Source organism: Gigantopelta aegis, chromosome 12, assembly GCF_016097555.1.
Source record: "Gigantopelta aegis isolate Gae_Host chromosome 12, Gae_host_genome, whole genome shotgun sequence".
In the NCBI taxonomy this organism is placed as follows: domain Eukaryota; kingdom Metazoa; phylum Mollusca; class Gastropoda; order Neomphalida; family Peltospiridae; genus Gigantopelta; species Gigantopelta aegis.
The window spans coordinates 41,359,937-41,383,570 of NC_054710.1; the positions used below are offsets into that span (position 1 = coordinate 41,359,937).

General features: G+C 39.6%; 1 long non-coding RNA gene across 1 annotated transcript; it reads right to left on the reverse strand.

Annotated features, from left to right (window-relative positions):
* Positions 1-3,115: 3,115 nt before the first annotated feature.
* On the reverse strand, positions 3,116-16,813 carry LOC121386969. Its single transcript, XR_005959751.1, has 3 exons — positions 16,692-16,813; positions 4,330-4,480; positions 3,116-3,961 (listed from the first exon to the last, which is right to left on the reverse strand). It is a non-coding gene; the product is annotated as an uncharacterized LOC121386969 (long non-coding RNA).
* Positions 16,814-23,634: the final 6,821 nt, after the last annotated feature.

A 23,634-nucleotide genomic window follows, 5' to 3' on the forward strand; every position in this document is an offset into this window, starting at 1 on the left:
ACGCAGGCGAATCCAGAACGGCCGTTGCCAGGGCATTCCATGTGTCCCCAAGCACCATCTCCAGACTGTGGGACCGTTACCAGCAACATGGATCAACACGTGACCTCCCTAGATCCGGTCGACCACGGGTCACTACCCCCGGGCAGGACCGCTACATCCGGGTACGCCACCTTCGGGAACGATTGACTACTGCCACCTCCACAGTCGCAGCAATACCAGGTTTGCGCAGGATATCCGACCAGACCGTACGGAACCGCCTACGTGAGGTAGGAATTCGTGCCAGACGTCCAGTTCGAGGTGTCATCTTAACACCACAACACCGTCGACTCCGACTGCAGTGGTGCCAGATTCATCGACAATGGCCTCAACTGCGATGGAGACAGGTGTGGTTCAGTGACGAGTCCCGATTTCTGCTCCGACGTCATGATGGAAGATGTCGCGTGTATAGGCGTCGTGGTGAACGTTATGCGGCAAACTGCGTGCAGGAAGTGGACAGATTCGGCGGGGGTAGTGTCATGGTGTGGGCAGCCATCTCACACACTGGCAGAACTGACCTGGTCCACGTGCAGGGCAACCTGAATGCACAGGGCTACATTGACCAGATCCTCCGGCCACACATCGTTCCAGTTATGGCCAACGCCAACGCAGTGTTCCAACATGACAACGCCAGGCCTCACACAGCACGTCTCACAACGGCTTTCCTACAGAACAACAACATTAATGTCCTTCCTTGGCCATCGATATCACCGGATTTGAACCCAATTGAGCATCTATGGGACGAGTTGGACCGACGCCTCCGACAGCGACAACCACAGCCCCAAACCCTGCCCGAGCTGGCAGCAGCCTTGCAGGCCGAGTGGGCCACCATCCCCCGGGACGTCATCCGTACTCTGGTTGCTTCAATGGGCAGGCGGTGTCAGGCAGTTGTCAACACACGCGGAGGCCACACCCGGTATTGACTCCAGATGACCTTGACCTTGGTGGTGTGTCCTATCACTTACTCACAATGGACTAGAGTGAATTGTGAACAATCCTGCAACATTTGGTAATTATCGGACTCACCATTCAATAATTAAATCAATTCTCCAAATGTTACTACAATGTGGTTTTGCGTTTCTTCTTTTGAAGAGTATATGTTAAATAGCTTATTGCTGTGTGTGGATTTGGCTGCCCAGTCAAGCTTACAGACGAGCGATTAAGGTTGTGCGCTGTCCGTCTGCAGTCATTAAGACTAACACAAGCAAAGAGTTTGCCACAGTACAACCGATCGCATTTAACACTTTTGATGTATTGTCAAATGATCATAGTTGAAACTATGTCTTGTTTTATGTGACACTGAACTGGAGCAGTTCGGCGATTAAAGGGGCATGCTTTGGTTTCTTTTAGCAGCTTGGGGATTAACACACATGTAATTACGTTTTGTCGTTAAATATAATAATATGTTTTAAATATTCATGTAATAAGTAAAGTTTGTTTTGTTTAACGACACTACTATAGTACATTGATTAATTAATTACGGACTACTGGATGTCAAACATTTGATAAATGTGACACATACTCATCAGATGAAACCCGCTACATGTGTTCCATTAGCAGCAGGATAGCACATACCACGGCATTTGATATACCAGTCATGATGCACTGGTTGTAAGAGAAAAACTATAAGTTGAACTAGTCCACCGAGGGGTTTTGAAAATACAATTACATCTGTTAAATATAATATATGATGTAATAAATAATCTACAATTATCCATTATTTGTTCTTAATTAGTGAAATCAAGTGAACAATGTCATGTTGGTAACATCACCTCAAAAATAGTTCATATTTGTGAAAATGTAAATTTAAGCCACGCCTACTACCCCCCCCCCCCCCCCCACCACACACACACTGACTCGCACTACTTTTGTGCAACAAGCCATTGGTTATAAAGGCAACCATATTTAGATATTTTTAAGAAAACACACGTGAAAGCTACAAAAGCAATTTTAAAAATGTATACGCATTGATTTAAAAAAAACACCAAAAACCCCACCAACCACTTCGCTAATCATGACATGAGCCCCAGACGATGGCCAAAGAAATCATGTAGGAAACTTTACGCCTGTAACTTACCTGTAAGCGATGTTCTACAGTTGTTGGCGAAAATTAAAAGGTTCCACCGACAGCATAAATATTAAACACGTTCCCTTCTTTCACTTTCATAAAATATAAACTAAACACGAATAGGACAATTCCTTCCAATATAACTAAATGATCCGTAAAAATGCACTGCAGCTAGAGGAAATGGCGTCGCTTATCCAAAAAAATTCAAAAAAATCACCTGATTCAAATAATAAGTGAATGAACGTTTGCATTCTTAAGCTGTATCCTAACCGGCCACGGGCGACGCGAGCGACGCGAGCGACACTATTTATATCCTAACCAGACGCGACCGTAGCGACAGTATCATTTTTAAAACTTTGATCCACCACTGAAGACAAGTTAAACCTATCAGGGTATGTATTAAAATGTTCTATCATCTTAATGCAAAGCTACCTGTGGATATCAGTATACAGTTATAAGATGACATTACCAATGGTAGATATAGTTGTATTGTAACACTGGATCCCATTCAAAAATAACAATTGTATATGTAGGGCAGTGTTGGAGGGTTGTACATATTTGTGAAAAATGTTCATATATCTACGATATGCATTTCAACATGCAATAATTGATAGCCGTTTCATCGCCTAGATGTATTGCACATGTGGACATGAGTCCATTCTGTGTCAAATATAGCATTATCCTTGTTTATTATACAAATGATTTGCATAAAATATTTTGCTTCTATATTGTCACTTTTTACATTATTTTACCTAAGGTACCATCTTTAACACTGCAGGTAGAAACATGCACATTGATAGACGCAGTGCTGCAGTTCTACTGCTCCTGCGACGTCATCGTAGAAAGCGAAAGCGAATTTGGGTACATGCCATTAACGCAAAAAGGAATGAGTTTGGAGAATATCGCCGTTTGGCGAGTGAACTGCTGTTGGACAGTCAGAGATTCCAGCGATATTTCCGGATGAACGCAAATCAAATGGAATGTTTGCTGAATTTAATTGGCCCTCATATCACTAAGCAGAACACCAATTACAGAAAAGCAATCGAACCAAAACAGAGGCTAGCTATAACATTACGGTGAATAGAAATACAATCTTAATTTCCTTTTCCTTTACTAAGTTGACATTGATGTCCTCATTTCACATAACACAAAAGAAACATTTCATTTTTATTTTTCTCACAAATGACATTGATATTAGTTAATTACTATTTAATTGTTGATAATAGGAAGTGGGGTTGTCCTGCATTTGGTAAGTAACTTTCCCGCTGTGGTTATCTGGATGATGAGGTTGGCCAGCGTCTAGGTTAAAGTGGCTTGGCTGAATTGGAAAACGACTTTGTTGATAGGTTTGGTGTTGGTTCTGGATAGAAGACGTTTCAGGTTGCATCATGGTCTGTTGCGGGAACGGTCATTGGTTCTGTTGCTGGGCTTGCTCATCCAAGGTCTCCAGCTCATCCAGTACATTCAAAATTTGTATTTTTGCACGAGTCTGGGTGCGTTTCCGTCATCGTCTTACAGTGGGGCCCAAGCTAAGCAAAAACTGGTCAATATCATCCTGGACTGGCTGGGTTGATGGTTCAGGCTTATTGAGTATTTCTAACAACCTTTCATCCACTTCATCTATCTTGGTTTTACGCCTTTTGGGTTTTGCATGTGAAAGTGGCAAACTCTGGGTTGAAACTGGACTTGGACTAACGTTACACTGTATTGGTTTGGATGCACACTCTCTTGTGACCACACTGTCACAGTCACTTTCGTCTTCCGCTTGTCCTGTTTTTTTCGGTCTGTTCATCATCACTGAATGTAGTCTGCTCATCTTCCCCTTGCTTGTCTACATGATCCAGATTACTTCTAGAGCTACAAAATAAATACAAATATTAACTGTTAACAATGAAATGAATTATTTAAATAATAATTAGAGACAACTCTCTAATAGTTTTTACTAAAAGTCTTTTGAACGCCGCCTTGTGTATATATATACATTGTTTGTTTTACATAATACACTTTAAAAATATTTTAATGGCTTATGAATTTGGTAATGTATTCCTTGTTTACACTGCATCTGTTAATATAATAATATTGTAAGGTTTGGCACTACATATATAAACATAAGTTGTCACCATACTAATAGTGTTTCCTTTCTTTATGCTGTATAAAGTGTGTTTGTGTTAGTCAAGTTATATTCTCTATATAAATCATTAATGCACTATGGATATCTTCTTAACTGAACATGGGGTTGCAGAAAACTCATGACTTGAGAAAACTTCCATTCCTTCAACATCTTTGACCCTCCTGATCCACTGGGTCGTTTCTGTTTTTTCAAGTTCCGAACATAATGATCTCTAAGATTCTTCCAACGTAGTTTGCACTCATCACCTAAAATGTAATATTCATTTTATTTTCACAGTCTTAGCTACAGGACATTCCTATGCAAGCCTCGCCTACAGTTACCGCGTGGGAATAGAGACAGTGTCTAATATAATCGAGGAAACATGCCTTGCTATTGTCACCTCCCTTGTCAATATCTTTATGCCTAAATTAACTGAACAGGATTGGATACAGATTGCTAATAGGTTTGGAGAACGTTGGAATTTCCCCAATTGCATAGGCGCCATTGATGGGAAGCACATCGTCATCCAATCGCCATCAAACACTGGAACCCTTGTCTTTAACTACAAGGGGACGTTCTCGATTGTTCTCTTGGCCCATGTAGATGGCGATTATCGCTTTCGAATGATACAGTGTGGGGATTTTGACAGGACCAGTGACGCTGGCTGCTATTCAAATTCAAGAATAGGCAAAGGTTTGGAAGACAAGAGCATGCATGTACCAGGTGATGTTTTTCTTCCAGGTGCACACGAACTGGGCAAAATGCCATATGTTATTGTAGGGGATGCAGCATTTCCTTTGAAAACATACCTGATGAGACCATATCCTGGACACAACCTTTCTGACGACAAAAGGATTTTCAACTAACACTTATCAAGGGCACGCAGGATAGTGGAAAATGCGTTTGGAATTCTTACTGCCAAATGGAGAATCTTCCACACAAAGATCCACATGGATCCAAGAAAAGTGGATACCGTTATTGAAGCTACCTGCCTTCTTCACAACTACTTATAGCAGCCCAGTGAAAACAACGAGGCGTGGTTGCAGGAGAAAACTGGGGATAAAGGAGACACAACCATTGCAAGTGTCTCACAATTTGGGGGCAATCGAGCATCTCGGGAGGCATTATTGGTTAGGGATCGATTTGCTCAATACTTTACATCCGAACAGGGGCGAGTGGCATGGCAAAACAATAAGATATATGCTACTAACTGAATTTTTAACAAACACGAACATTGTTTCAAATTGTTCAATAAATACCAAACAAAATACGTTGTAATTCTGTTTTTATCTCATTTGTGTCAAGATTAGCTGTAGTCCTCCCTGGGCGCCCCCACCACCCCCACTCACCCCCACTTGAGCGTAGTATCGGGGCTGTGTGTATTTGGTCATCCCTGGGCGCCCCCACCTCCCACTCACCCACATTTGAGCATAGTCCCAGCCTTACCCCTTATTAATAGTGATTTTATAAAATGTTCATGTAACATCTCTTTTGTATTTTTTAATAAAACAGTTAATTTGTGAATAATGAACAAAACATTAACATCTTCTTCACTGTGTTTGTGTGGGGTTTTTTTTTTTTTGGGGGGGGGGGGGAGCTGCTCACCTTCCACCAACCCCGGGTAGGACTGGACCTTCCAAGAAGCTTATACATGCATGTTATTAATAAAACACACACATTACTTACTAGGTAAACCTAGAGTTTTTCGAATATTCTTCCAGGCATTTTCTTTTCTGTTGTTATCTTTGTACGTTGACAAATAACAATCGTAAAGTACTGGTAACTTCTGAACGAGATGGATGAGTTGTTCATCTTCCATTTTCATGTACTGGGGAAATAATCTTGTTTGTGATTGGTTAATATATTTTAGACGCTCGTGTAGCGCGACAAAAAAAATAGAAACAATTCCTATCGGTATTGTGTCGCGCGCTCGACTAGCTCAAACTGTCGCGCCGTACGCGTGCAGTTAGGATGCTGCAATTGAAATCAACGGTTAGGATTCAGCTTTACGCGACATTAAGTATCAATGGCGTTTACACAAACAATACTATAGGCGTATTTAAAGCTGAACAAAATAAATTCAGTTATGTATTGTTAAAGGGACATTCCTGAGTTTGCTGCATTGTAAGATGTTTCCGACTAATAAAATATTTCTATGAGTAAACTTACATATTAAAGGGACATTGCTGAGTTTGCTGCAACTTTAAATATGTTATCGACTAACAGAGCCTTTTTAACGATTGTAATTACATATCAGATATCTTTTTCTGCATAAAATATTAGTGGCTGTATAATAAACGTGTTTCAGATCGTTCTACTATTTGTACTAGGTTAAATTTCATTTTATTTCCTAAAATATGATTTTTTCGTACGTACGAAATTATTTAATTATTTGAAGACAGAATCCAGTTTGGGCTTCTTACAAATATTAAGACGACCAGAAACACATTGAATATACAGATACTGATATTCTAAACAAGAAATTTATTTAATATGTAAGTTTAATCATAGAAATATTTTATTAGTCGGAACCATCTTACAATGCAGCAAACTCAGGAATGTCCCTTTAAGAATTGCAGCAAACTCGGGAATGTCCCTTTAAATATATTTTCTTGTTCAGTGTGTTTCTGGTCGTCTTAAAGGGACATTCCCGAGTTTGCTGCATTGTAAGATGTTTTCCACTAAAAAAATATTTCTACGATTAAACATACATATTAAATATATTTTCTTGTTTAGAATATAAGTGTCTGTATATTCAATGTGTTTTTGGTCGTCTTAATATTTGTAAGAAGCCCAAATTGGAGTTTGTTTTAAAATAATTTCGTACGTACGAAAAAATAGTTTTTAGGAAATAAAATGAAATTTAACATACTACAAATATTAGGACGATCAGAAACACATTTAATATACAGCCACTAATATTTTATGCAGAAAAATATATTTGATATGTAATTACAGTCGTTAAAAAGTCTCTGTTAGTCGATAACATCTTAAACATTGCAGCAAACTCAGGAATGTCCCTTTAATATTTGTAAGAAGCCCAAACTGGATTTTGTTTTCAAATAATTTCCCCTGCGCGTGTTGTAACCTCACCGTGGTGCAGGGGTGTAACATTCTCTTTGAGAATAGCCAATACAGCACAAATTGAAATTTTGAGTAAAAGTCAGTATCTATCTGTGATATTTTTATTTTTGCACAGTTCTTTACACTGTTTTTATTTAAATCTTGAATTTTTATATTGATGTTGATCATCACCTTATTTGTTTGCATTACCATAGTTTGACACCCAATAGCCTATGTATTTTTCGTGCTGGGGTGTCGTTAAACATTCATTCATCCATTCAAATAATTTCGTACGTACGAATTCTTTTGGAAATACAATTAAATTTAACCTAGTACAAATATTTGAACGATCAGAAACACGTTTAATATACAACCACTAATATTTTATGCAGAAATATATATTTGATATGTAATTACAATCGTTAAAAAGTCAATGTTAGTCGCTAACATCTTAAAAGGTGTAGCAAACTCAGGAATGTCTCTTTAAAATATTCTTTGTCATTATTACTCTTACTATTTAAGAAATAGTATAGAATTTTTATGTCACCTAATGCTGTATGAGCCACTACCGATCGTCACCGTGTTTACCATTTCTAGCCAGTTGAAGCTGTGAAAATAGCATCATTTTATTTGCACGGAAGCCCCAATGTTTGAACTTTACATATGGAACGTATTTTTTTAGCCTGTTGCTATTATTAATTAGGTTAAAAACGGACTATTGTTTAGATAATTTAGGATATTATTTAAATATGCTAGTGTATAGTAGTTATTAGAAAAATTGTGGTTTTCTTAAATATTAATTTATTGTACATTGTATTTATTAATTACTAATTTCCGGCATTTATGACTTAGTGCTATTTTTAACTTCGCATTATTTGCCTTATATAGTGTGCGCTATTTATAACGGCAGTGGCAGATCTACAAAACAATAAGGGGGTGGCTAGTTTGGGATGTAATGAACCGGCGGGGTCTGAGCCACGGTGATGGTTCCGGGGGCAAAGCCCCCTGAAGTTTCGGCATTCTGGACATTTTAGTCTTATTTCACTGATTTCCGACGATCTAATTCCTAATTAATAATTCCATAAAGTTGATAAATGTTTTGCCGTTTTCTCGATTCACACCAAAATATATTGAATACGATTTGATTTTGTCCTTATCGATGAAAGCCATACTCGGTTCAATTGTACACCTGTGTGACGGAACATGCTCTTATCTTTTCGCCTGTGGCGATGTTAATTGTTTTAGAGGGCCGTGTGCAGCTTGGGTACGTAATACCCCCGCGCGATGGTGATAGAGCTGCGTCCCAATATGCACTTAGACCAGGTGTGGAGGTCATGTGGCCAGTAGTTACGTAATAACTCCGGTAGTGCGGTTTACGACCGGGGTAATTCTAGCGAACTGGCGACAGTAAGTCTGGCCATCTAAGAAAAAATACCGTCCCTGGGAGTTGTGGAAATATCACATGATAGGTGAGGTACCGCGTTGTGCCCCAGGCGATATTCGCTGTCTCTGAGATTTTTGAATAAATAGATAGGATTTTAGATATATCGGGGAGAAACATTGGAAGGCTCCCGGGGAACGTAGTCCGACTGGACTGGTAAATATATTTTTCTGCTCTGTTGTATAATCTTGATGTGATTGATGTGACTTTAAATATTTTAATACTGTATTATACCAATATTATTTAGACAGTGTCTCCGGTAATCTGACGAAGTAAATTGTAGGCTTCACTGTTCTAAAATATTAAAGCTTAGCCAGTCATACTAGAGGACCTAGGTAAACTGTAGGTTATTGTCGTTATTGGGATATGTACCAGTATTAATTCTGTATTACAAGGTTACTGAATGAGTAGTTAAGGGTTAATTAAAAATTAACCAGTTAGGAATAGAGTTGTAATTCCTTTATTAATTAACTTCCCCAGGCAGCGCTTCTCAATTATCACGCGTGTGTGTGTGTATCACGGTGAAGTGATTAGAATATTGTGTAAACTAGACACCTAGTGATTAACTAATTAAGCGATTAGTTCTGGGTTGTTATTATTTGTTGTTGTTAATTAACTACTGCGGCAAGTACATTTGTCAGCGTAGTGTTAATACAGATGCCAAAGTGTATTGTGTTTTGTTGTGTTTTCTAGTGAACTAAACGTACTACATATATATATTTATATAAGATCTTATCTCTGATTATACCTAGAGCCGAGCCACTCGGGTATTAGACTGCCCGATACAGAGAGATCTAATAGATATACAGTTAGGAGAGATATTTGGATAATCGTGTTTTATTCAGTTACGGGTATTATAGGATCCCCGTGACAACCTGGCTGACAACAGGCATATTATTTTCGCTAACGGAATTGCTTTATTTGCATCTTCCTGAACAAAACTTTGAAGTAACAGAAAAGAAAGAAAGAAATGCTTGATTTAACGACGCACTCAACATTTTATTTACGGTTATATGGCGTCAGACATATGGTTAAGGACCACACAGATTTTGAGAGGAAAACCGCTGTCGCCACTACATGGGCTACTCTTTCCGATTAGCAGCAAGGGATCTTTTATTTGCGCTTTCCACAGGCAGGATAGCACAAACCATGGCCTTTGTTGAGCCAGTTATGGATCACTGGTCGGTGCAAACTCAGGGTTTGGAGTCTGTATCTGGATTAAAAATCCCATGCCTCGACTGGGATCCGAACCCAGTACCTATCAGCCTGTAGACCGATGGCCTAACCACGACGCCACCGAGGCCGGTTTTGAAGTAACAGTATACCCGGTATATTAATTTTAACGTCAGATCATGGGAGTGACGAATTGCGGCAGAAGACTGAGTCGAAAGGTCACCAATACAAAGCCAAAACTTTTAAAAGGACATTCCTGAGTTTGCTGCAATTTTTAAGATGCTATCGAGTACCAGAGACTTTTTAACGATTGCCATTACATATCAAATATATTTTTCCGCATAAAATATTAATGGCTGTATATTAAACGTGTTTCTGATCGTTGTAATATTTGTACTAGGATAAATGTCCTTTTATTTTCAAAAAAAAGAAGTTTTTTCGTACGTACGAAATTATTTGAAAACAAAATACAGTTTGGACTTCTTACAAAAATTAAGACGACCAGAATCACATTGAATATACAGACAATGATATTCTAAACAAGAAAATATATTTAATATGAAAGATTAATCGCAGAAATATTTTATTAGTCGGAAACATCTTACAATGCAGCAAACTCAGGAATGTCACTTTAATGACATGCACTTAAAAATGACCGTCTAATCAATTAATATTGTACCAGGTGCTCGTGAAAGACGATGAAAAAAGCACAGCATATATTGCAATAATGATGATTTTATTTTCTACCAAAACACTATAAAACCAGCTTTCCACAAGGCCCACAACCGACAAAGGTCACACCATTCAAACCATTAACAGTGGAATTAGTGTCAGTTTTTAAATCGATAAAGGCAAATAAAGGCAATTAATTGCAAGGTTAAAACGATTTATCTGGCAACGGCGATAATAAAAGAAGAATCAAGGTGAACAAGAAGTGCAGGTATTTCAATAATTAGTCAAGCAATAAGGACCCGGATTGCATGCAGCGTGGATGCAAAGCACCAAACCTGTCACAAATCTGCTTTGTGCTCACTGCACTAGAAAATCCATGTATTGCGATAACAGCCAGGTCAGCTGCCATATGTGTATTCGTCTAAGGCAAGAGAACGATCTATCTGCCTCTATGCTGCCTATGGGTAAAACAGCAAGGATCTTTAGAAGCTCTCTGATGTTGGGAAAGAAAGTGTTGTCTGCATGTTCGGAAAGCAGTGGTCACGGAAACGTGGGTAGGGCATTTGACATAAACTAGTCGCTTGCAGTAATTCTTCCATTTGAATGGTTCACACTCAAATTCTGACGGAATAGACGTCACATGGTTCCACTTCTGGTACAGGATCTTTCGAAGATCCACAACATTAATATCATCCTTTTCAGCGATTACTTCTGGAATTACAGCACAAAGCTCACAGTGTACCCTCTTTTCGTTACTGAAACGACAATCACCTTCGTTGCATATTACGTCCAGGAAAGGTATAGCAACGGTTCCTTTCCAATATTGAGATACTGAATCTGATGGACGATTGTCCCTACCTTGTTGTCTACTGCAAAGTCGTGGCCGTTGCTCTGTTATTCTAATCAAGTCGGAAAGGTTTAATATCTTCTCATATAGTCGATCAAACCAACTGTCCATTTCAAGACAAATATTGTTGTATGAACCGGTGACAAATTCGATTTTCTGGAAGCCAAAGTAAACTTCCATAAGTCTACCCTGTAGCGCACTCACGAGAGGGCGCATTGGCTCCAGCATCTCTTTTGCACACATGAAAGTGACAACATGTGCAAAATTCATAAAGATGTGTCGGAGGCCGTTTGCTTTAGCCTTTGTTCCATAACTCGTTGGTTGGGTACAGAGTTTCGTCACACGAAGGCTCGCATATCTCATTTAGGGTTATTGCAATAAACGCATATAAGTCATGGATCGTTTCAAAAGCAGTGTGTCTTTCGATCCAGCGTGTCTTGCACGTGTTCTTCAACTTGTGTTTGTTGGGATTTGGGGTCAGGTTATCAACGATCTTTTCAAAGAATTTTTGTCGCTTTGGAGAATTGTCGAAGAAGCTGAATAATTCCCTACAAGAATCCATCATGTTTGCAATTTGTGGAATTTTGCATGCATGACAAATAACCAGGTTCATGGAATGCAAACGACAAGCTTGATACTCTGAATCAGGCACATACTTTGCTATTTCAGCACGAACCCCTTTTGTGTTTGAGCTCATAGACGCCGTTGTGTCGTATGCTTGACCGCGACAAGATTTTATATCGACTTTCTGAACATCTAAACAATTTCGAATGACATTAGCTATAATCAGTCCGGTGATTCTCTCAAAATAACACTTCCAGCAACACTTTACGTTTTACTGGTTTGGATGGGTCTGTCATATCCAAGAACCGTAGGCACAGCGATAATATTTCTCGCCCATAGGAGCTCGTTTCGTCCGCTATTAAAGAAACGTGTGGACACTGTTCAAGGCACTGACGAAATGTGTCCCGAATCAATGTTGCTGCAACATGAATTACTTCATTTTGCAGAGTTCTACTCGTGTACTGTGCATCCTTGGGGCCCGACACAAGACAATTATGAAGTACAGGATTACATTTTGCCACAAGGCACACGACTGCAATGAAATTGCCTTCATTGCATATTTCCCCTGCGCGTGCTGTAACCTCACCGTGGTGCAGGGGTGTAACATTCTCTTTGAGAATGGCCAATACAGCACAACTCCCCTTTTGGGACACCTTGTTGGCCGTGAGGTGCATCCTGTAATGCTGGATGATGGGATCCTGGTGGTTGAGTTGGGAGCATATCTGCGGGTATGTTTTCTGGCAACACACCACTTTGACTTGTAATACTAATATGAATAAATGTTGTTATCCAGATTCGGGCAAAAATCAACCTGGTCCCCTACAAAAATGGGAGCCCGTACGCCTATGATGAGTTCCAGTGGCTGTTGGTTAGCCCAAACCGATGTGCTTTTGTCCTGTTCAGTTATTTAAAGGCTAAATGTTGGCTAATATTACATTTAATTGTTCAATGGTATGAAAACAAACCCAAACCCTAACAATTTGCATATATGAAGCACGAAGTTTATTCCAGTTTATTTGTGTGTGTGTGTGTGTGTGTGTGTGTGTGTGTGTGTGTGTGTGTGTGTGTGTGTGTGTGTCATTTATATATTATTTATTGTTCTTTTTTTATTTTTGCAGAAAGCAAAAATGGCTGTATTTCGTTGGGAGTTGTACGTCTACTTTTGATGATACACTTTGCAAATTATTCACGACTGAACGAAATCAATGCAAAACTAAAGACGATGTTCGGTTATCGTACAGCTAAAGAAAACGATACCAATTGGGGAAAAATACAGCACGAAAGAAAAAGTAGCGAAAGACAACATAAAAAACATGTAGCGAAAGTCAGCATGAGACAAAAAGTAGCGAAATACACCATGGAAGAAAACGTAGCGAAATACACCATGGAAGAAAAAGTAGAGAAATATACCATGGAATAAAAAGTAGCGAAATACACCATAGAAAAAAAAGGTAGCGAAATACACCATGGAAGAAAAAGTAGAGAAATACACCATGGAAGAAAAAGTAGCGAAATACACCATAGAAAAAAAAGGTAGCGAAAGACACCATGGGAAAAAAAGGTAGCGAAAGACAATCTTATCGTCTGTTATAATGGCGCGTATCTTACCTGGAACCAGTCAATAAAGCGAACCATAACTTGCGGAGAATACGTTTCCAATATCGCACAACAACGGCGACATCTCCGAGGTAGATGACGTTTTCATCAACTCATTTTACTTAAAACGGGATGAGAAGCCGGCTGAACGGCCACACTCAAACTAGATTTGGATGTTTTACTGCATAGAACTAAGATAGCCGTCGAAATATTGGAATACACTGTTTAACTAGACGATAACGTACAGGTAAGATTCAGATATCCCGTTCCCATGCGGTACTGTTGTCAAGGGAGATGAACCCCTCTACCCAAAGTGGCTGGAAATCGCAAAACCTAAAAAGTAGATCAGCTCTCTGGTTTGTAAGTTATTGTAAAACGCCAGTAAGAAGAGAACACTACGTAAAGACGTTACAAGAGTACGGGGTTCAAGTTGACATCTTTGGAAGATGTGGGAATGTCCCCAGCGCGTGAAAAAAAGAAAGAAATGTTTTATTTAACGACGCACTAAACACACTTTATTTACGGTTATATGGCGTCAGACATATGGTTAAGGACCACACATATATTGAGAGAGGAAACCCGTTGTCGCCACTTCATGGGTTACTCTTTTCGATTAGCAGCAAGGGATCTTTTATATGCACCATCCCACAGACAGGATAATACATACCACGGCCTTTGATATACCAGTTGTGGTGCACTGGCTGGAACGAAAAATAGCCCAATGGGCCTACCGACGGGGATTGATCCCACACCGACCGCGCATTGAGATAGCGTCTTACTACTGAGCTACGTCCCGACCTCTCGTCGCGTGGAAAATGTTATAAAAAATACTGATTCTGTCTTGCTTTTGAAAACGCGTTCACTGATGATTAGCCTACGTTAAAGGGACATTCCTGAGTTTGCTGCATTGTAAGATGTTTCCGACTAATAAAATATTGCTATGATTAAACTCTTCTTAATATTTGTAAGAAGCCCAAACTGGATTCTGTCTTCAAATAATTTCGTACGTACGAAAAAATCATATTTTAGGAAATAAAATGAAATTTAACCTAGTACAAATAGTAGAACGATCTGAAACACGTTTAATATACAGCCACTAATATTTTATGCAGAAAAATATACTTGATATGTAATTACAATCGTTAAAAAGGCTGTGTTAGTCGATAACATATTTAAAGTTGCAGCAAACTCAGGAATGTCCCTTTAACAGCAAAAAATATATTTCAGATTTTCAAGCATGATATAGTTCTGGTCGTACGAGGAGGGACCGATTACTCCCATTTGTTTCCTGTTGACTCGTCAATCGATACTTCCAAGTTCAAGACGCCAGAGAGTTCGCGAAATATTTACTGTGTTTAGAAGAAAAAAAAATTATACTGCTTATGCGCAGGTTTTGGGAAAAGAAATACAAATATATTGATGAGCATTCGCAACCCTGGTGCGATGTTTGTAAACGTTTACACGAACTTCCGTCTCACAGAAAAAACTATCCTCGTGATCCTAACATGGACACGTGGGTGGACTTCAAGCTTTAAAGATACAGATTAGTGAAATGGTGAATAGTTATGGAATTGTTACATTTAAGGACATTGATGATTGCTGGAGAAATAATTACTAGATTATTTTGTAGTTTAGAAAAAACATTTTATTTTATAGAACATTCATGCCTCAAATTGAGACAGAATACACTCACTTTTTATTAGACCTATATCCGTCCGATAGGTGATAGAGAGTTAAATAAAATGCTCTCCGATCGTGGCTCAAATAAGCTTAGTAAAGAACACGCTGATCCTTTTGAAGGTTTGCCAGAATATGAAGAATTATCTAACGCTCGTATATATCTCAACATCATGCTGAACGACACTTAAAGGGACATTCCCGAGTTTGCTACATTATAAGATGTTTCCGAAAAATAAAATATTTCTACCATTAAACTTACATATTAAATATAGTTTCTTGTTTAGAATATCGGTGTCTGTATATTCAATGTGTTTCTGGTCGTCTTAATATTTGTAAGAAGCTCAAACTGGATTTTGTCTTCAAATAATTCCGTACGTATGAAAAAACAATATTTTAGAAACTAAAATGAAATTTAACCTATTACAAATATTAGAACGATCAGAAACACGTTTAATATACAGCCACTAATGTTTTATGCAGAAAAATATAGTCGATGTGTAATTACAATCGTTAAAAAGTCTCTGTTAGTCGATAACATCTTCAAAATTGCATCAAACTCAGGAATGTCCCTTTAAAAACCGTAATACGCGATGAAGGCCGTATCTCTGCACAATACAAAGTCGAATGGTCATTTGGCAAAATAGTGTCATGAATCTCTATCTAGTGCCTCGTCTAAAGGAGGACAGCCACTACCGAGGAGATCCTTTACTGGAGATTTCATCCTTCTTGCACCGCCATAAAGAGGACTTCCATTCCCAGACTAGTTTACTAAATCATAACTAGCACAGGACATAGCTCAGTGGAATAAATATAGCTGTGGTGACATTCACCCATGAACTGCTACCACAGCTGTAACAGATATAGCTGTGATGACATTCACCCATGAACTGCTACCACAGCTGTAACAGATATAGCTGTGATGACCTTCACCCATGAACTGCTACCACAGCTGTGTAATCTTTTATTTACAATTTAGTTTCCGACAACCTTCGCTGTGTCGCACCTCGTGGGCTAAAGCGTTGTACTTGTTTACAATGAAATTAAAGGGACATTCCAGAGTTTGCTTAAATTTTTAAGATATTATCGACTAACAGAGACTTTTTAACGATTGTAATTACATATCAAATATATTTTTCTGCATAGAATATTAGTGGCTATATATTAAATGTGTTTCTGATCGTTCTAATATTTGTACTTGGTTAAATTTCATTTTATTTCCTAAAGTATTGTTTTTTTCGTACGTACAAAACTATTTGAAGACAAAATCCAGTTTGGGCTTCTTACAAATATTAAGACGACCAGAAACACATTTAATATACAGACAATGATATTCTAAACAAGAAAATATATTTCATATGTAAGTTTAATCATAGAAGTATTTTATTAGTCGGAAACATCTTACAATGCAGCAAACTCAGGAATGTCCCTTTAATGTACTCACGTGGTGTCGATAAACAAACAAAAACACTTTTTCTTTTCTTTTCTTTTTGTTTACAGTGTACAAGTTCTGTTAGTAATGAGTTGTAATCCGTGACCTGAATGCATAAAAATAAAAAAGTTCACAGGAGTTGATTCTTGAAAAATAATCTACACCTAGAACAATAGTATGACGTCACAGGTATGAATTAATTAGGATAGGTAGGCATTGCAAAAACCTTTTTTTATAAGACTGAACTAATTTATATTAAAGGGACATTCCTGAGTTTGCTGCAATTTTAAAGATATTATCGACTAACAGAGACTTTTTAACGATTGTAATAACATATCAAATATATTTTTCTGCATAAAATATAAGTGGCTGTATATTAAAAGTGTTTCTGAACGTTCTAATATTTGTACTAGGTTAAATTTCTTTTTATTTCCTTCTTTTTTTTTCGTACGTCCGAAATTATTGAAGACAAAATCCAGTTTGGGCTTCTTACATACTAGTATATTAAGACGACTAGAAAGACATTGAATATACAGACACTGATATTCTAAACAAGAAAATATATTTATATATGTAAGTTTAATCGTGGAAATATTTTATTAGTCGGAAACATCTTACAATGCAGCAAACTCAGGAATGTCCATTTAAAGGAATGCTTAAGCAAGGCTTTTGGACTGGTATGCATATTCAAAGATATATAATGCACATTATTGCTTAATATCAACAAGTATATTATCATATTTAATTAATAAAACGGTTAAATGTAACGACTATTACACGGCAGCCATTTTGTTCCATTCCAGTGAACGCGTAACGTCAGGAATGACGACTTCCAAGCTAACTTGCGATGAGGACAGACATCTCGCCATGTACTCTCGAGTTAACACCCCTCCCACCACCCCCCACCCCCCCCCCCCCCCCCCCCCCACCCCACCCCACCCCCCCACCCCCACCCCCCAACGGAGCAAGACGGGGTTGGTACTAACTCAGCGCCGAGAAGGAGTCTACCGACAAGCGGTCCTGGTTAGAGAGATGGATAACCATACCATCCACAGGATCGTCAAGGCCCTTTTCGGTAACGACTACCGGAGTGGCATAACCATCCTCGCCGACCAGAGATGGGAGCACTTCATCCCCGTCTTTGCCGGTTCTCCGCTCATCGGTTAGCCGTAGGCCAACCTCCAACGGCCTTAACGAGGCCACTCACGTGGACATATTGATCGGACTTTAAACATTTAGACCTTCGTTAAAAAATTTGTCGAAATTACTTCTTTTTTAAAAAATATTATTAAATAGTCCGATCCTCTCTTCTCTTATTTATTTTTGGACTGTCCTTCTAAAATGCTCCAAATTATATAAATATTCGGCCGAGCAGTTAATTATTTTTATTTTTGGCTTATAATTTTCTTTTTTTTTCTTTTTTTAATTCTATTAACTTTTTACTAATTGCTATTTTCAAAATTCTGCCCATTTTCAACACACACCCCCCCCCCCCCCCTCCCCCGGACTCAGGATGGGCGTGTTCCAAACCCTAGTTGTATATGGGCACGTTAAACTAGTTATCATCATCATCAGGAATGAGCCTTAGAACAAGAGAAACACAATCTACGGAATCATCCCACTAGCCCCGATTTCACTAGCCCTGAAAAATGACCAATTAATGCCTGCCATGGATGTTCCATTTATTTAGACTACTCCCCTGTACATATAAACTATTAATAAATAAACATGTCTTGTTTTACTGATTAGGTAGACACAATAGAGGAGATACCCTTTTATCGAAAGTTGCAGAACATTGGGTTTTCAGTTCCTTACAGAGAGAATCTTGAAGTGAGAGAATGGTTCAGGGGATTATTGGCACTTCCGTTCGTTCCAGCTCCTCAAGTTCACGAAGCCTTTGCCACGATCATTGCAATTACTCCAACTGTGCCACGGATTGATGAGTTTAATACGTACTTTGGGGTGACATGGTTAAATGGTCAGTATCCTTTGGTTCAGTGGAACTTTTTTAAGCATGAAGGTCCTCGCACAAACAATCACGTAGAAGGTTTCCACGCTCGCCTGCAAAAGAAAGCCGGGAAATCGCATCCAAATATATACGAAGTTGTTGAATTGTTTGCTCATGAAGAAGCTTCAACTGCTGTATCCATGCTCCAACTCGAATCTGGACAGAAAGTACCCAAAAGAAGACGAAAGTATACTCTTCAAAAGAAGAAACGCAAAACCACATTGTAGTAACATTTGGAGAATTGATTTAATTATTGAATGGTGAGTCCGATAATTACCAAATGTTGCAGGATTGTTCACAATTCACTCTAGTCCATTGTGAGTAAGTGATAGGACACACCACCAAGGTCAAGGTCATCTGGAGTCAATACCGGGTGTGGCCTCCGCGTGTGTTGACAACTGCCTGGCACCGCCTGCCCATTGAAGCAACCAGAGTACGGATGACGTCCCGGGGGATGGTGGCCCACTCGGCCTGCAAGGCTGCTGCCAGCTCGGGCAGGGTTTGGGGCTGTGGTTGTCGCTGTCGGAGGCGTCGGTCCAACTCGTCCCATAGATGCTCAATTGGGTTCAAATCCGGTGATATCGATGGCCAAGGAAGGACATTAATGTTGTTGTTCTGTAGGAAAGCCGTTGTGAGACGTGCTGTGTGAGGCCTGGCGTTGTCATGTTGGAACACTGCGTTGGCGTTGGCCATAACTGGAACGATGTGTGGCCGGAGGATCTGGTCAATGTAGCCCTGTGCATTCAGGTTGCCCTGCACGTGGACCAGGTCAGTTCTGCCAGTGTGTGAGATGGCTGCCCACACCATGACACTACCCCCGCCGAATCTGTCCACTTCCTGCACGCAGTTTGCCGCATAACGTTCACCACGACGCCTATACACGCGACATCTTCCATCATGACGTCGGAGCAGAAATCGGGACTCGTCACTGAACCACACCTGTCTCCATCGCAGTTGAGGCCATTGTCGATGAATCTGGCACCACTGCAGTCGGAGTCGACGGTGTTGTGGTGTTAAGATGACACCTCGAACTGGACGTCTGGCACGAATTCCTACCTCACGTAGGCGGTTCCGTACGGTCTGGTCGGATATCCTGCGCAAACCTGGTATTGCTGCGGCTGTGGGAGGTGGCAGTAATCAATCGTTCCCGAAGGTGGTGTACCCGGATGTAGCGGTCCTGCCCGGGGGTAGTGACCCGTGGTCGACCGGATCTAGGGAGGTCACGTGTTGATCCATGTTGCTGGTAACGGTCCCACAGTCTGGAGATGGTGCTTGGGGACACATGGAATGCCCTGGCAACGGCCGTTCTGGATTCGCCTGCGTCTAGTCGGCCGATGGCATTGTTTCTCTGCGGTTCACTGAGACGTGGCATGTCCTGGATTGTCAACTGTCGGCCAGATACAGAGGCCAGGCAAGCGAACACCCTGCACTTTTATACTGTCGGTGTTCATGTTGCACGTGCAGACAACGCACGTGCAGTGGTGACATGGTTTGCACGTGGCTGCGTTTTTGCGAAAACATTCACATTTTGAAACTTTATTTTACAGTAGCTGCGTTTTATCGAATGTAACCGTGGGAATGTGTTTGGGACATGCAATGACCTTATATTCACAAAGCATGAACCGGTAGGAAACATAAAATCGGAGTTATAACCCATTTGTACCCTTTTGCGTTTCTTTTTTTGAAGAGTATATATTGACATTGACACTCGTATTGACAAACTCGGGCTTGCCTACATTACAACAGAACGGACCCTAGACTCCTACCTCAGTGCCATTGGTCATCTGATGGATAGGAAGTGTTGAACAATCAGTTGCTAAATGTGTCAGTGCTATGACGTATGTTGCATTGTTTGTATGGTTTTGAAATGTCATGTTTTAAATGTATTATTAAAGTGCTATTACAGTGCTATTATCATAAACACTATCGAATAAAACATTTATTTAACTATATTCATTTTTGTAATTACTTATTTGATTTAGTTTGTTTATAATGGGGATGGCAACCGGTGGCAGTAACAGCCAATATGAGACAATCGGCGGCTAGTGGGGTTTACTCCAATCTACCTGGTTTTTGCGGGATGATAAATAGCCATACATTGCAATGTTCTGTAATAATATACATCCCAGTAAGCCAGCAATAAGTACAATGTATACATTATTTTTCAATATAAAATAAAAACCATTGTCAAAGTGGCCGCACAACAAGTCGAAATAATTAACCATGTTTTGTCCATGCATTAACCTACGTACTGAAATGATACACGGACTGTTTTCTTAGTTAATTAGTCTGATTGGCAGGTGTGTATTTGATTGGCAACTAGATGAGCCAATTAATTGACGCTGTTTAGACACAAAAATACATACCGGTATTGTGTAACATTACCTGTCGCCCCTAAAATGGTAATGGACATGGTTTATTACTGTAAATAGTTCTGTAAAACTATTGATCAAGTACACTTTCCCATCTAAAACCACACAACTGACCAATTACGTAGTTCCAAAGATAAGTAAACTTGAAATATATTTAGTTAAATAGTTTTTTATATAACACGTCATTTATGTTGTTTTACAAGTCAGGTTGATCAAAGAGAAGCGCCTTGTCGAAAATTACTGCTTTTGTTTACACTGTACATACAGGAGATGGTCAGGAGCTGACGTCACTTCGACCCAAGCTAGCTGTCCCAGACGCCTCGAAAAGAAAAGAAAATGGCTGCCCCCAGTTAGCAGGAATAATCACGTTGTTTTGTCAACACTAAAGTTAAGCGTTTTTCATTTGTTAAAGTGTCAGTATGTGTTGGTAGTCCGGGTATGCATCTTTCCAACACATACGGCTCATGTTTTAGTTTACTCTCCCTTTAGGAGATATGTAGTAAGCGAGAGCGAGGTGTGTGTCTAGTTTGACATTCAACAATAAAAGCTTAACAAACTAATATTACAATAAATAAACAGAAAACAGATTGTCACATAAATAATGTTTTCCTGTGTTGTCAACTTTAGATCCTACAAAGTTAAAGTTTGCTTTGTTTAACGACACCACTCGAGCACAGTGGGTTTTTTTAATAATCAGCTATTGGATGTCTAACGTTTGGTAATTTTGACTCGTAGTCATCAGAGGAAGGAAATGTTTTATTTAACGACGCACTCAACACATTTTATTTACGGCTATATGACGGACATATGGTTACGGACCACAGAGATATTGAGAGGAAACCCGCTGTCGCCACTTCATGGGCTACTCTTTTCGATTAGCAGCAAGGGATATTTTGCATGCACCATCCCAGACAGAACAGCACATACCACGGCCTTTGATGTACCAGTCGTGGTGCACTGACTACTGGGTAGTCGAGTTGCCCATCGATGGTACGTAGCGGCGAGCCCATTGAGCTATTTCTCGTCTCAGCCAGTGCGCCACAACTGGCATATCAAAGGCCTTGATATGTATTATCCTGTCTGTGTGATGGTAAATATAAAATATTCCCGGCTACTAATGGACAAAACTGTAGCTGGGTTTCTCTCTTAGACAATATGTCAAATTTACCAAATGTTTGATATCCAATACACGATGATTAATAAATCAATGTGCTCTATTGGCGACGTTAAAAATAAAACAAAACAAAGTTATGTGACAGAAGCGCTCGCCCGATGCGCGATCGGTCTAGGATCGATACCCTGTCGGTGGGCCTACTGGGTCATTTCTCGTTCCAGCCAGTGCACCACAAACCGCCATTATACTGCATAAACATGATAGTCAAAATGCAACAAACACAGATGTTTAATATACAAGAATTTAATGTTCATCTCTCTATGTATATAATTTACACACACTACAGAGCACCAACTGTTTTGTCATATTGTAATATACACAACCAGGTTATCTACCCGATACATTATATACGTCATTAATAATTTTACATACATTGCCAGTCTGCAGTTGAAAGATACAGATAGCGAAAAACAATTCATAAATGACTTCTTTGTTCACGTAACAATACCTAAATATCTAATACTTAATTGTTAAGTACGATACATGAAAAATGTGGGTGATAGACGGATGGAATGAGCCTGCCCCCCCCCCCCCCCCCCCCACCTCTCTCCTCGTCTAATGCCGTCCCTGAAACCTATATACACGTTTTATGTGGCCACCTATATTAAGAACTTGTCCTTATTCAATAATTTAATACAGTACAAATCGACCAGGCTCAGATATTTGTCTTTAAAAAGTAATCTTTGCGACTGCTTAACACAGGTTTAACAATATCTACACAACAGAGCATATGCAGTATGTTCAACCTGCCACATTCTGTTAAGCGACCACATGTCTATAAGGTCACTGTAAATAATATTCCAAAATCGTCCATTAATATATACTGATGAAAACAAATAAGGGAACACATGGTATTTCAGACCAAATGTAATTCACTACTGGAGCAGTTAAGTGTGTATTGTGACGCTGCATGTCAGTACTGTGGGATTGACGTCCAGTAAAACGGTCAATTTCCCGATACCTGTGGACGAGGATTTTGGTTGTAGTCAACATTTTATGTTACAACTTGCGTGTTCCTTTATTTATTTCCATCAGTATAGTACACACGGACCAACAATTGTAAGAATCCAACTACACGTTTTACACTGTCTTGGGTTTGACCGAGTACACAGACACTATAGACGGGAATTCCCTCCAGCACCACAAACAAGTTGGTTTTCTTTAACGACACAAATAGAGCACATTGATTAATTAATCATCGGCTATTGGATGTGAAACATTTGGTAATTCTGACAGCAGAGGAAACCTGCATTTGCAAAGTCCTAATCACCACCAACCCCCCCCCCCCCCCCCCCCCCCCCCCCCACACACACACACTTCAGATCAGTCTCTTAACCCAAACCCCCCGTTCCGGCGTTTTCATCCGTCCATTGACAACACCAATCTCTCTCGGTCTGTCTG